General features: G+C 47.7%; 1 protein-coding gene across 22 annotated transcripts in view; it reads right to left on the bottom strand.

Annotated features, from left to right (window-relative positions):
- LOC142138839 (transcription elongation factor A protein 3-like) overlaps positions 1 to 14025 on the bottom strand; it is a 90089-nt gene that overhangs the window by 12407 nt on the left and 63657 nt on the right. The window lies entirely within an intron of this gene.

The following is a 14025-nucleotide window of genomic DNA, read 5'->3' as shown; positions in this document are numbered from 1 at the left end:
TCTAGCTATGTTTAAGTTGATCTTACCTGGAGAATAGTGGATTAGGTATACAAGCATAAGTGATTTACAGTAGGCATGTAGAATAGGACTGGCCTACAGAAGCCTGCTACTCTCTTTGTAACTGCTGCCATTGGTCCCCACTGCCACACTCCCCTTTTTCTGCTGCCAGACACCCAATTTTCTATACATTTCTTGTTTTGACTGCAGGGTTACATAATTTTTTTTTAAAGAAATTTAATGCTAAATTCAATCACACATACTCAAAGTAAGAGCCGAAATGGGCCATAGTAAATAACTACATATAAATCCAGGAGAGATGATGTTCCAGCCTGAGCCAATATACAGGCACATTCAAGGAAGCGAACAAAATGCACATACAGTTAGCTTGTCTAAGATAAACAGAAAATGAGTCCATACCTCTAAGAAGTGTACAGAAGTGTGACGTTTTTATTTTTACGCTAAATGGTGGGAGGGGGGGGTCGGCACTAGGGGGTAGAAAGGGCAGAGGGGGAGGAGTGGGGGAAGGAGGAGTATCAGAGGCCTATCAGCCAAAGGCTTACATAGTATTTTGAGTTGTATGTGTCTTTAAGACTTAACACAAAATTTAAAAAATGTACATGTCGGGCTGCAATTTTGGAGCAGGAGAGCTTCCATTTAATAAATGCCAGTCATTTAATGGTTTCACCCTGAACTTGCACAAAGCTCCATGTACAGCAGACCAGCCTGGTAATATATAGTAGTATTGTCAACTGTTTTGTAAAGCAATTATTATAAATACAGTTTAACCTGAACAGTCTGGAAAGGGCTGCATAGCATTGGGATCTGTATGCTGTTTTTCTTGTCAGCTGTCTGGCTTGTTGAGGTTTCTTATACAAAAGGGGCTAAGCACATTTTGCTGATTTGGTGAGACAGTAGCCAACAGGAAAGGAAAACATTCCTGCAGTTAAATCTCTTATGCTTTGGCTGCTGCAAGGGTTAGACCTGGATAAGATGATGAAAATAAGAGGAGCATTATGGGGCATATTCAATTAGCCACATTACTCACAAAAGTAACGTGGCATTAAAAGTATTACCGTTATTACGGTAATTCAAACCCGGAATTCAGCTTGCAGCTCCCTGAGCTGCGAGCAGAAAGCTGGTGTTAAAGGTACCGTAATAATGGTAATTAAGCGCACTATTACCGTAATGACGGTAATCGTGCACAAGCCGCGTTACTTTTGACAGTAACGCGGCCAACTGAATATGCCCCTATGTGTCTTTTAACTGCAGCCTCACAGAGGAAATTAGTTAGCGCTGTTATCAGGCAGAGAATGCAGAACTTTAGCTACCGTAGTATTATTATTATTATTATTATTATTAGTTATTATTTATAGGGCGCCACTAGGTATCTGTAGCGCCATACAGGGACAGACAGAAACACGGTACAGGGTGAGACAGCACGGTACAGTTAACAAAAAGCACAGTAACTCGGAAGCTCAAAGTACAGCTAGATGAAAGGTGAGAGCCCCCAGCAGGGTAGAGAGAGGGGTAGAAGGGCAGAAGGACCTCACGGAAGAGACAAGGAGCTGGAGATCAGAGTTAAGATGGTGGAGAACAGGAGGAGAGGAGGTCCTGCTCGAATGAGCGTACAATCTAAGGGGAGGGTAGGACAGACAGAGACGCAAGGGTAGGAGGAGAAAAGGGGGAGAACGGAGGCAGAGACAGAGAGGGAAGGAAAAGAGGACCACAAGGAGGGGCATGGGAGGGAGACAGGAAGGAGGGCAGGAAAGGGAGGGGGTAGGTGGGAGGGCAGTTAGGTGGGGGACTGGAAGGCTTTATGGAAGAGGTGGGTTTTTAAGGCCCGTTTCAAGCTGGACAAGTTGGGGGATGTTCTGATGGAGCGGGACAGCTGGTTCCAGTGGAGGGTAGCATCGCGGGAGAAGTCTTGGATGCGAGCGTGGGAGGAGGTAACCAGGGGGGAAGAGAGGCGACGGTCATTGGCCGAACGCAGAGGGCGGGATGGAGCGTGAATGGAGATGAGGTTGAAGATGTAGGGAGCAGTGGAGTTGGAGAGGGCCTTGAAAGTAAGTGTGAGGAGCATGAACACGATTCTGTAGGGGATGGGGAGCCAGTGAAGGGATTGGTAGAGGGGGTAGACAGAAGAGGAGCGGCGAGAAAGGAAAATGAGCCGAGTGGCTGCATTGTGTACGAAGCGAAGGGAAGCGAGATGAGAGCGGGGGAGGCCAGTAAGGAGGAGGTTGCAGTAGTCCAAGCGGGAGATAATAAGAGAGTGGACAAGAACTTTAGTGGCATCTAAGGAGAGGAAGGGCCGAATGCGTAAGATGTTGCGCAGCTGGAAGCGGCTGGATTCAGCGAGAGAGAGAATGTGTCACTCACCGGAGTGTGAGTGCCTCCACTCTGGTACGTGGTTCTCCATCTTTCCCGCTCACACCTGTGTGGAACCGCGGCCGTCCGCCATCCTGTCGCACTGGGCATGCGCAGGTCCCTTTAACAACTACCTGACCACTAATGTGATTGATGGATCAATCACCCATCCCTACTTAAGGCACCTGCAGCCTTTGGTAGTGGCCTGATCTTGAAGTCTCACTCCCAGTGAACTTCTATAGGTGTGTGCAGTTTCCAAACTGCTTCCAGCTCTACTGTGTGCAGTTTCCAAACTGCTTCCAGCTCTACTCCTGTGTGCAGTTTCCAAACTGCTTCCAGCTCTACTCCTGTGTGCAGTTTCCAAACTGCTTCCAGCTCTACTCCTGTGTGCAGTTTCCAAACTGCTTCCAGCTCTACTCGTGTGTGCAGTTTCCAAACTGCTTCCAGCTCTACTCGTGCTTCAGCTTCCACGCTGCTCCCTGCTCAACTCAGCGGCGGTTCCCATACCGCTACAACGCTTCACTTCTCAGCTGATTCCGGATCTACACAACTGGGTATGCTCTACTGACTATTGACTATTGCCTATTGCTCGCATACCAGTTGTATCCATTGTTGTTTGCTGCACAGGGTACAAGTACCCATATAGACTGTGTTACTGCATTGCTTCATTTAGGACAAGCTTTCACTCAAGCTACGATATCTCCTCACGCTACTACTTAGCGTTATTGTGCATATCTGTTGTGACCAGCTTCTCCTCCCTGCAAGGCATCTACTCCATACAGACTATTCATTGTGCCTTCCATCTCTGCCTCACAAGACATTGCTCTACTCGCGCTGTTCCCATACAGCCACAGTTTGCCTTTCAACTTCACTCTCCTGCACCTGGACAAGTCCTCATTCCTTCTCACAGCAGTGGTACAACTTGCTGCACGCAGACCACTGACTTCCCTGCTACCTACCCGCACCTGGACAAGTCCTCCTATCACAGCGGTGGTACAACTTGCTATACGCAGACCACTGACTCTCCTATTACCTACCTACACCTGGACCAGACTCCTCACCATAGCGGTGGTACAACTTGCTGAACGCAGACCACCGACTACCCTGCTACCTACCTGCACCAGTACTATTCTTCCCATCACTACAGTGGTACAACTTGCTGTACGCAGACCACTGACTCCTCCTCTACCTACCATCACCTATCCACGTCCACTCCTCATGTCTACATTATCTTCAGCCTCCAGTTTACTGCTCCAAGTCGCTGACTTTCCTCTAACCATAGCTGCAAGTCGCTGACTTCCTCAGACTATCTCTACTCTCCTGCTGTTGTGTCGCTCTATTCATTCACCTGCCTGCTTTGAGGTGCGTGCCATAACCCCGCCTCTCTAGCAGAGTTCCATCTGGTGAAACTCGGGTAAGCAACTCCTAGTGCCCGTGACAGTAAGATCAGGCCATGACAGACCCAGGATTGGAACCAACAGCTAAGGAGATGCTGCAGCATCTGATCACTCGGGTAGAACAACAGGATGTTCGGCAGCAACATCTGTTCCAGTGTTAACAGACTCTGGCCACCCGAGGAGTTCCTCTACAAACTGTTTCAGCGACTGTTGAACCTCAAGTGCCTTCTCCTTCCCCAGTGCCATCCCAGGTGTCTACTGCTTCCACGCTACACCTGCCTACTCCCTCAAAATATGATGGAGATCCCAAGACGTGTAGAGGTTTTTTGAATCAGTGCTCTCTCCATTTCGAGCTTCAACCTCACCATTTTGCCACTCACCGTGCCAAGATTGCTTACCTCATTTCTCTGTTTTCCGGACAGGCTCTTGCGTGGGCCTCCCCTCTGTGGGAGAGAAATGACCCCCTATTGGAGGATAGTGCACTCTTCATTTCCACGTTCCGCAAAATTTTCGATGAACCTGGCCGCGTTGTCTCTGCGGCTTCCAGCATTCTCCGACTACGCCAAGGATCACACTCTGTGGCCCAGTACGTCATTCAATTTCGGATACTCGCCTCTGAACTACAGTGGAACACCGAGGCCCTGATAGCTGCCTTCTGGCAGGGTCTGACGGATAAGATCAAAGACGCACTGACCACACAAGAGTTACCCTCCTCCTTGGACGATCTAATTTCCCTATGTCATAGGGTAGACATGAGATTCCGTGAGAGGGAGTCTGAAAGAACAAGCACCTCTAAGGGGTTCACTCGCCCATCACCTCAAGTTCGTCATCTTCCCCCTCCAGTGGAACCCATGGAGGTAGGACGTTCTAAGTTAACATCTAAAAGAGAGGGATCGACGAATACAAAATAGACTCTGCATCTATTGTGCTGACCCTACTCACAGCCTGAACTCATGTCCTAAGAAGTCGGGAAATGCCAGGCCCTAACCAGTTCTGGAGAGGTAAGGTTAGGGTCCCTGGACTCCTCTCCATCTTCTATGGATTCCAAAGTGTGTGCATTTGATGTTACCATCTTCTCAGCCACCAAATCTTTTATCTCTCAAGCACTTCTGGATTCCGGCGCTGCCGGCAACTTTATCTCCAGTGCTCTTGTTAACCAGTGGTCCCTACCAGTGGCCCCGTTAAAAACCGCCATAGCGGTCACCGCTATAGACGGCTGTCGCATCATTAATGGACTTATCACCCACTGTACGACTCCTTTGACCCTTCAAATTGGAGCCTTACACAGAGAGAAAATCTCTTTGCTGGTCCTTCCTGCTACTACTAGTCCCATCGTTCTTGGCCTTCCATGGCTTCAGCTTCATTCACCACAAGTTGATTGGAGGACTCCCCAAGTCACATCCTGGGGCCTGGATTGTCATCATAGATGCCTAACCCGAGTGGTACCACTCAAAATCAACAGATCATCTATAACACCTGGTCCTCCGGGTCTTCCTCCACAGTATGCCCCGTTCGCTGACGTGTTCGATAAGGTGCAATCTGAACGCCTGCCACCTCATCGGGCATGGGATTGTCCCATAGATTTACTACCTGGCAAAAACCCTCCTAGGGGCCGGGTATACCCTCTCTCGCTACCAGAGAAACAGGCTATGTCAGAGTATATCAAGGACAACCTTCATCGCGGATTCATTCGACCTTCCAGCTCTCCCGCTGGAGCGGGCTTCTTTTTCGTGAAAAAGAAAGATGGGACCTTAAGACCCTGCATTGATTATCGGGGGCTCAATGCCATAACCGTAAAAAATCGGTACCCGATTCCTCTTATCACCGAACTCTTTGATCGTATAAAAGGTGCTCGGATTTTTACCAAACTTGATCTCCGTGGCGCTTACAACCAAATCCGGATCAAGTCAGGCGACGAATGGAAGACAGCATTCAACACCAGGGATGGGCATTACGAATACCTAGTTATGCCCCTTTGGACTGTGTAATGCCCCAGCTGTCTTCCAAGGATTCGTGAACGAGATCTTCCGGGACCTATTATACGTGTGCATTGTAGTCTATCTGGACGACATTTTAATCTTCTCTCAAGATCTTGTTTCCCACCATCAACATGTGGCAGAAGTTCTCTTCAGACTGCGGAAGAACCTCCTATTCTGCAAATTAGAAAAATGCTCCTTCGAATTATCCCAAATTCCATTCTTGGGATACATCGTGTCCGGAGTAGGTCTGGAGATGGACCCAGACAAAGTTAATGCCGTTCTACTTTGGCCCCAGCCAACTACCCTTAGGGCTATACAACGTATCCTGGGGTTTGCGAATTATTACAGACGTTTTATCCTGAACGTCTCATCTATTGCTTCTCCTATTGTGGCCCTAACCAAGAAGGGCGCCAATACTAAACACTGGTCCTCCGAGGCCCTTCACGCTTTCCAAAGCCTTAAAGAAGCATTTTCTACCGCCCCTGTTCTTCGGCAGCCTGACGTAAACCTTCCCTTCTTTCTTGAGGTGGACGCCTCCAATGTCGGACTAGGAGCTATTCTCTCCCAAAGATCTGAGCAACAGAAGTTCCATCCTTTTGCCTTCTACTCCCGAGGTCTTCTACCCACGGAAAAGAACTACACCATCGGTGACAAAGAACTGTTGGCAATAACAGTCGCATTGGAGGAGTGGAGATATCTACTGGAGGGGGCTCATTATCCTGTAACCATCTTCACCGACCACAAAAATCTCCTCTATTTACAAACAGCCCAATGTCTAAACCCTCGACAGGCATGGTGGTCACTTTTCTTTTCTCGTTTCGAACTAATTATAACGTTCAAACCTGCTGCAAAGAACAGGAAAGCAGATGCCTTATCCCGGGCATTTGCCCCTCCTTCTGACATCCTGGATTCTTCTGATCATCCTATACTGGATCCCAAATGTGTGACTTTGGCCACTTCGTCCACCAATGTGCTACCGTTTGGGAGAACTCTTGTTCCGCCATCTCTACGCAAGAGAATATTGTCATGGTACCATTCTTCACGCTTCTCTGGACATTCTGGTGAACGAAAGACTTTTGAGATCCTTTCCCGGAATTATTGGTGGCCTTCTATCAGAAAGGATGTCAGAGAATTTGTGGCCGCTTGTGAGATCTGCTCTCAATTTAAGTCTTCCCGCAGAACACCAGCGGGATTGCTCCAACCACTACCTATCCCTACCAAACCTTGGACCCACATAAGTATGGACTTTGTCACCGAACTTCCTCTTAGCAAGAGATGTAATACCATCTGGGTAGTGGTGGATAGATTCTCCAAGATGGTTCACTTCGTCCCTCTCACTGGATTACCATCTTCTTCTACCTTGGCTGACCATTTTATTAAAAGAGATTTTTCGAATTCACGGCTGTCCGTCCGAGATTGTGTCCGATAGAGGAGTGCAGTTCGTCTCCAGATTCTGGCGAGCCCTTTGTAAGAACTTGGGTATCCGACTGTCTCTATCATCGTCTTACCATCCCCAATCAAACGGCCAGACCGAAAGGGTCAATCAAGATCTCGGGACCTTCATAAGAATCTTTTCCTCAGCCAATCAAGATAATTGGGTAGATTTACTCCCGTGGGCTGAGTTTGCCCACAATAACATGTACCATGAGTCTTCAACAAAAACTCCTTTTTTCGTGGTTTACGGTCACCACCCGTCTCTCCCAGAGTTTCCTGCCCTCCCTCCCACCCAAGTCCCTGCGGTGGAGAGACTTTGTCAAAACTTTAGAACCATCTGGACTCAGGTGAGATCATCCCTGAGGAAAGCATCAGCCAGATACAAATTCTTTGCAGATAAAAAGAGGCGAGCCATTCCACCACTCAAGCTTGGAGACCGTGTATGGCTTTCTACAAAAAACATCCGCTTGAAGGTTCCGTCCATGAAGTTTGCGCCACGCTTCATCGGACCATACAAGATCACTCAAGTCATAAATCCAGTATGCTTCAAGCTACTATTACTAAAGAACCTCCGGATCTCCAATGCCTTCCATGTCTCACTGCTCAAACCTCTTGTTATCAATCGTTTTTCTGCTCCTCCTTCTGTACCTAAACCAGTACAGATTCATCAAGAAGAGGAGTTCGAGATCTCTCAGATCCTGGATGCTAAAATTTCGCGAGGAACTCTCCGATTACTCGTTCATTGGAAGGGCTTCGGTCCAGAAGAACGCTCCTGGATTCGCGCTGAGGACCTCAACGCTCCAGCCCTGCTTAAAAAATTCTACCAAAAATTTCCAGGCAAACCCGGTTCCAAGTGTTCTGTGCCCACCTTTAAAAGGGGGGGTACTGTCACTCACCAGAGTGTGAGTGCCTCCACTCTGGTACGTGGTTCTCCATCTTTTCCGCTCACACCTGTGTGGAACCGCGGCCGTCCGCCATCCTGTCGCACTGGGCATGCGCAGGTCCCTTTAACAACTACACCTGACCACTAATGTGATTGATGGATCAATCACCCCTCCCTACTTAAGGCACCTGCAGCCTTAGGTAGTGGCCTGATCTTGAAGTCTCACTCCCAGTGAACTTCTATAGGTGTGTGCAGTTTCCAAACTGCTTCCAGCTCTACTCCTGTGTGCAGTTTCCAAACTGCTTCCAGCTCTACTCCTGTGTGCAGTTTCCAAACTGCTTCCAGCTCTACTCCTGTGTGCAGTTTCCAAACTGCTTCCAGCTCTACTCCTGTGTGCAGTTTCCAAACTGCTTCCAGCTCTACTCCTGTGTGCAGTTTCCAAACTGCTTCCAGCTCTACTCCTGTGTGCAGTTTCCAAACTGCTTCCAGCTCTACTCGTGTGTGCAGTTTCCAAACTGCTTCCAGCTCTACTCGTGCTTCAGCTTCCACGCTGCTCCCTGCTCAACTCAGCGGCGGTTCCCATACCGCTACAACGCTTCACTTCTCAGCTGATTCCGGATCTACACAACTGGGTATGCTCTACTGACTATTGCCTATTGCTCGCATACCAGTTGTATCCATTGTTGTTTGCTGCACAGGGTACAAGTACCCATATAGACTGTGTTACTGCATTGCTTCATTTAGGACAAGCTTTCACTCAAGCTACGATATCTCCTCACGCTACTACTTAGCGTTATTGTGCATATCTGTTGTGACCAGCTTCTCCTCCCTGCAAGGCATCTACTCCATACAGACTATTCATTGTGCCTTCCATCTCTGCCTCACAAGACATTGCTCTACTCGCGCTGTTCCCATACAGCCACAGTTTGCCTTTCAACTTCACTCTCCTGCACCTGGACAAGTCCTCATTCCTTCTCACAGCAGTGGTACAACTTGCTGCACGCAGACTACTGACTTCCCTGCTACCTACCTGCACCTGGACAAGTCCTCCTATCACAGCGGTGGTACAACTTGCTAAACGCAGACCACTGACTCTCCTATTACCTGCCTACACCTGGACCAGACTCCTCACCATAGCGGTGGTACAACTTGCTAAACGCAGACCACCGACTACCCTGCTACCTACCTGCACCAGTACTATTCTTCCCATCACTACAGTGGTACAACCTGCTGTACGCAGATCACTGACTCCTCCTCTACCTACCATCACCTATCCACGTCCACTCCTCATGTCTACATTATCTTCAGCCTCCAGTTTACTGCTCCAAGTCGCTGACTTTCCTCTAATCATAGCTGCAAGTCGCTGACTTCCTCAGACTATCTCTACTCTCCTGCTGTTGTGTCGCTCTAATCATTCACCTGCCTGCTTTGAGGTGCGTGCCATAACCCCGCCTCTCTAGCAGAGTTCCATCTGGTGAAACTCGGGTAAGCAACTCCTAGTGCCCGTGACAGAATGTGAGGGGCAAAGGAGAGGGAGGAGTCAAGGATGACACAGAGGCAGCGATGTTGAGGAACAGGGGAAACAGGGGAGTGGGGGAATAAGCGGGAGGAAAGACAATAAGTTCAGATTTAGCAAGATTAAGTTTGAGAAATCTAGAGGACATCCAGTAGGAGATGGCAGAGAGGCAGGCGGACACCCTGGAGAGGAGGGAGGGAGAGAGATCAGGAGAGGAAAGGTAGAGTTGGGTGTCATCCAAAGGAGCTGTTGAGTTCGCCCAGGAAAGAGGTGTAAAGAGAGAACAGTAGGGGTCCGAGAACAGAGTCTTGGGGGACCCCTACTGGAAGGGAGGAGGGGGGGGAGAGAGATCCAGAGGTGGTGACAGAGAAGGAATGGTCAGCAAGGTAAAAGGTGAACAAGGACGGAGCCGGAGAGGCCAAAGGATTGAAGGGTGTGGAGCAGGAGCAGGTGGTCAACAGTGTCGAAGGCCGCTGAGCGATTCAAGAGAATGAGAAGGGAGAAGTGGCCCCTAGCTTTAGCAGAGAGGAGATCGTTGTTAACTATGGCCAGGGCAGTTTCAGTGGAGTGGAGGGGGCGGAAGCCAGATTGGAGAGGATCAAGGAGGGAGTGATCAGAGAGGTAGGTGGAGAGTCGGCTGCAGATGAACCTCTCAAGTATTTTGGAGGCAAAGGGGAGAAGAGAGATGGGGAGATAGTTGGAGAGAGAGGTGGGGTCGAGATGAGGTTTCTTAAGAATGGGGGATACAAGAGCGTGTTTGAAGGAGGAAGGGAAGATGCCGGTGGAGAGGGAGAGGTTGAAGAGGTGGGCGAGGTGGGAGCAGCTGGTGGGGGAAAGGGAGCGAAGGAGGTTGGAGGGGATGGGGTACAGGGGACAGGTAGACGGGGGGTAGGATGAAATGAGAGAGTGGACTTCTTCGCCCGTAGAGGGGCGGAAGGAGAAGAGGGATTGGTGGCTGGGGGGAGAGGGAGGAAGAGTAGGGGGGGTGGATGGACTCTAAGAAAGGAGGAGGCCCACACCACCGCCTGGATGGGCTCCGGGTCTGGCGGAATGGGTGAAGGAGAGGCCACCATAGGAGAGGGTGGCGGTGGAGACAGTGTCAGTCGGAGAGTCAGGTTTCAGTAATGGCAAGAAGGTTAAAAGAGTTGGACAAGAAGAGGCTTTTGATAGCGGTGAGTTTGTTGCGGACGGATCTAGCATTCCAGAGGGCACAGGAGAAGGGGAAGGAGGGAAAAGGAGAGATGGGGATGAGGTTGGCAAAGTGGGCAGTGCGCTGGGGAGAGCGGGGGAATGAGGGTGAGGTGGGGCACCGGGACAGAATGGGAATGGCGCGTGAACAGGGGGGCATAGTGAGGAGAGAGAGAGGCGGAGGAGGAGCAGAAGGGGGGCAGAGAGGAGCAAAGGACGAGGGAGATAAGAGAGACTAGGAATGAGGGCTGAAGGGAAGAGGAGAGAAAGAAAGAAGGGGTCAGATGGGAAAAGGGGGGGGGCAGGATGGAGAGTGGTAGCAGGCGGTGGGGAGACAGAGAAAGGGCAAGGGTGGATACCAGGAGGGCAGAGGAACAGGAGCCGACAGTAGCAGAGAGAGACGGCTGCAGGTGACGGGGGAGACAAAGGACACGAGGAGAATGAGAAAGAGAGGGTATCAGTTAATGAGGCCTAAAGTGGAAGGGAGAAAAGGTGTGGCATAGAAAACAAGGCAGGAGGGCATAAGGAAAAACAGTGAATTAATGGAGACAATGAATAATAGTAGATAATAGTAGACAATAGTATGTCTGATATTGGGTACTGTTAGGCGGTTATGGTTAACCTACCTGAGAACACTTTTGGAGTATGCAACAGAGGTAATCTGGAGTTCATCAACCCAAATGATTAAAGCTTTGATACATTTACTCACACCCAAACATTGGTTTCTTTATTTTGCATTAAACTAAATAGTTAAATGTGACAAACTAAGCATGTTGGTGGCCAGGTCAAGGGCTTCATTTAGACTTAAACATTCTCTATAGAATATAATGTATAAATACTGTATAAGATTAATAAGCCAGGACTAAGTTCACTTGCACAATAGGGGTCACATTTAGAGCTGGACCTTCTGCTAGGATCAAAAATATCCACTTTGTTTTATTGCACACGCACAATAAAACAACATACAAGTTGCACTTGTGGTTCCCCACATTTGGACAGGTGGAATGTGGGAGGTGCAAATGCAACTTGCTTACAGTAAGGGTGTGCACACATAAGTGCAGGATTTGCCATGGAGATGCAGCATATTTATAACGGTGGTATAAAACGATTACCACAAATCCGACACCGAGGAGGCCAACAAATAAAATCCGAATTGACTAAAAAATGATTTCAATATAGACAGACTTACCTCAAAAATCGACGCTGCAGATCTCCGATCGCACCAGCATGCTGACCGCAGCTTATTCTAAATGGACAGCTCTCTGGCACTACACTTTCTCGTCATGGCGACCTCTATGAATGTTAATTTAAAGTGGCAAGATCAGGACTCCGCAGGTTAAGTGTTTAAACACTTAACCCGACATTGGCTTACCCTGGCTTACCCTGCAAAAGCATCAGGCTATGCCAGGCTGGGCTGATCACACTATTACAGGGAGGTCCAAAGACTGGGGACCCCTAGACATAATGTGTTCCAGCACATGGCTGATATTCCTAGGGGATTGAGGGAAAACCAATACCATACTGAGTAGTATAGCTCTTCCAAACTCCCTTGACAGTGTAAGAGGCGGTAATGTGTAAAAGTTAGAAAAACATTAGTTACGTCTGTGACACTACAAGTCCCAGCTTAGGCATACCGGCTCATGAGTTTAGAGCATGCAGGCGCCTTTGAAGAAATAATATGCTCATGAGCTCAGAGCATGCTGGTGCTTGTAGAAATAGTATGATCATGAGCTCAGAGCATGTAGGCCCTTGTAGAAATAGTATGCGCATGAGCTCAGAGCATGCTGGTGTTTGTAGAAATAGTATGCTCATAAGCTCAGAGGATGCTGGTGCTTGTAGAAATAGTATGCTCATGAGCTCAGAGCATGCTGGTGCTTGTAGAAATAGTATGCTCATGAGCTCAGAGCATGCTGGTGCTTGTAGAAATAGTATGCTCATGAGCTCAGAGCACGCTGGTGCTTGTAGAAATAGTATGCTCATGAGCTCAGAGCATGTAGGCCCTTGTAGAAATAGTATGCTCATGAGCTCAGAGCATGCTGGCATTTGTAGAACAGGGTCTGCTGGAAGATGTTGTTCCACACACTAAGATACTGTTTTAAAAACCCTTATTGAAAACAAATATTCACCCAAACCCTTATTACCATCTGTATTGTACTTCTAGATTCATGGAAATCTTATTGTATTCTGTCCTTAAATAATCCAAAATTAACACAAAAAGTAAAAAAAAAAAAAACCTTGTTAAACGAACACCACTCACTTCTAGTGGAGCCGCGATGGAATTAATGAATAGGGGCCTGTCTGAGAGTAACCAATCAGACCTATATAATTTATTCTCTCTCACTCACAATTATTTTGTTTTTGATGGCACTTTTATTTGCAGACTCTTGGTACAGCTATAGACTCCAGTTTCTCTCCTAGCTTTGCAAACCTTGGGTTCCTTTGAACTTGGTGCTTTATGTGCATTTTATTGATAGTCTCACTTTTGTTTGGGATGGAGGGATAGATTTTATTCACAAGTTTGTGTCACTCTTAAATAACAACACCAAGGCTGGGTACACACTTCAGAAAATTTCTCCCGATGCGATATCATTAGCAATTTTACCAACGACTGAAAGTATTGAACGTCATGCCGATTCACGTGTACACACTATACCTGTTTTACAACATTTGTATTCAGATCTGTGCTCTTCATCTCTCATAACCTTCGGCTGCAAAGAGCGTGATTCTGTAAACTATATGGAGATCTGCCTTGTCGGTCCTGAGTGCATACACACTGCAGAATTGGAATGACATTGTTCCATCATTCAACAAGATTTTTAGTCTGTTTAAAAAACCAAACACAATGTGCTTTGGAACGATAATCGTTCATCATTGGTACGTACATAATAATGCGATATCTCGCCGAACGGTCGTTTATCGTGTGATTGGTCCAATAATTGGACAAAAATCCTGTAGTGTGTACCCAGCCTTATAATTTATTTTTTTACTTACACTTTTAGTGACAATACTGTTAGTTATGTCAATATCACTCTTTCAGTTGTGGATGGTAATTTTTCAAACTCAAATGTATAAGAAAACTGTTGATTGTAATAATTACCTACAATTTCAAAGTAGCCATTTTCAGCCTTAGTTGAAGAACATACCAACTGGTTGGCTGCCACACCTTAGGAAAACCTCTTCCAATTTACATACGTTTGAGAAAAAAGCCAAGGAGCTTATTCATAGTTTAAAAAAATATGTATCCAGACGACCTCTTAAAATATA

Source organism: Mixophyes fleayi, chromosome 2 (genome assembly GCF_038048845.1).
Source record: "Mixophyes fleayi isolate aMixFle1 chromosome 2, aMixFle1.hap1, whole genome shotgun sequence".
Classification (NCBI taxonomy): Eukaryota; Metazoa; Chordata; class Amphibia; order Anura; family Limnodynastidae; genus Mixophyes; species Mixophyes fleayi.
The sequence above is the reverse complement of the archived record's forward strand: the minus strand, read 5'-3'. Positions and strand labels throughout refer to the sequence as shown.